Genomic DNA, 1,864 nt, shown 5'->3' with positions numbered 1-1,864 from the left:
GACATATTGTTGATTGGAAATGATATAGAATTCCTGGATAGCATAAAAGGATATTTGAATAAGAGTTTTTCAATAGAGATAGATCAAGACACTTAATTGGACTTTCACAAAGCACATACCTTGACAAAGTTTTGAAGAAGTTCAAAATGGATCAAGCAAAGAAAGGGTTCTTGCCTGTGTTACAAGGTGTGAAGTTGAGTAAGACTCAATGCCCGACCACTGCAGAAGATAGAGAGAAAATGAAAGATGTTCCCTATGCTTCAGCTGTAGGCTCTATCATGTATGCAATGTTGTGTACCAGACCTGATGTGTGCCTTGTTATTAGTTTAGCAGGGAGGTACCAAAGTAATCCAGGAGTGGATCACTGGACAGCGGTCAAGAACATCCTGAAATACTTGAGAAGGACTAAGGATATGTTTCTCGTTTATGGAGGTGACAAAGAGCTCGTCGTAAATGTTTACGTCGATGCAAGCTTTGACACTGATCCGGACGATTCTAAATCGCAAACCGGATACGTGTTTATATTAACCGGTGGAGCTGACAGTTGGTGCAGTTCTAAACAAAGCGTCGTAGCGGGATCTACATGTGAAGCGGAGTACATAGCTACTTCGGAAGCAGCAAATGAAGGAGTCTGGATGAAGGAGTTCATATCCAATCTAGGTGTCATACCTAGTGCATCGGGTCCAATGAAAATCTTTTGTGACAATACTGGTGCAATTGCTTTGGCAAAGGAATCCAGATTTCACAAGAGAACCAAGCACATCAAGAGACGCTTCAACTCCATTCGGGATCAAGTCCAGGTGGGAGACATAGAGATTTGCAAGATACATACGGATCTGAATGTTGCATACCCGTTGATTAAGCCTCTTCCACGAGCAAAACATGATCAACACCAAGACTCCATGGGTGTTAGAATCATTACTGTGTAGTCTAGATTATTGACTCTAGTGCAAGTGGGAGACTGAAGGAAATATGCCCTAGAGGCAATAATAAAGTTATTATTTATTTCCTTATATCATGATAAATGTTTATTGTTCATGCTAGAATTGTATTAACCGGAAACATAATACATGTGTGAATACATAGACAAACAGAGTGTCACTAGTATGCCTCTACTTAACTAGCTCGTTAATCGAAGATGGTTATGTTTCCCAACCATAGACATGAGTTGTCATTTGATTAACGGGATCACATCATTAGGAGAATGATGTGATTGACTTGACCCATTCCGTTAGCTTAGCACCTGATCGTTTAGTATGTTGCTATTGCTTTCTTCATGACTTATACATGTTCCTATGACTATGAGATTATGCAACTCCCGTTTACCGGAGGAACACTTTGTGTGCTACCAAACGTCACAACGTAACTGGGTGATTATAAAGGTGCTCTACAGGTGTCTCTGAAGGTACTTGTTGGGTTGGCGTAATTCGAGATTAGGATTTGTCACTCCGATTGTCGGAGATGTATCTCTGGGCCCACTCGGTAATGCACATCACTTAAGCCTTGCAAGCATTGCAACTAATGAGTTAGTTGCGGGATGATGTATTACAGAACGAGTAAAGAGACTTGCCGGTAACGAGATTGAACTAGGTTTGAGATATCGACGGTCGAATCTCGGGCAAGTAACATACCGATGCCAAAGGGAACAATGTATGTTGTTATGTGGTTTGACCGATAAAGATCTTTGTAGAATATGTGGGAGCCAATATGAGCATCCAGGTTCCGCTATTGGTTATTGACCGGAGACGTGTCTCGGTCATGTCTACATAGTTCTCGAACCCGTAGGGTCCGCACGCTTAAAGTTCGATGACGGTTATATTATGAGTTTATGTGTTTTGATGTACCGAAGGTAGTTCGGAGTCCC

This window comes from Triticum aestivum, chromosome 2D (assembly GCF_018294505.1).
Source record: "Triticum aestivum cultivar Chinese Spring chromosome 2D, IWGSC CS RefSeq v2.1, whole genome shotgun sequence".
Classification (NCBI taxonomy): domain Eukaryota; kingdom Viridiplantae; phylum Streptophyta; class Magnoliopsida; order Poales; family Poaceae; genus Triticum; species Triticum aestivum.
This window is presented reverse-complemented; position numbering follows the sequence as displayed.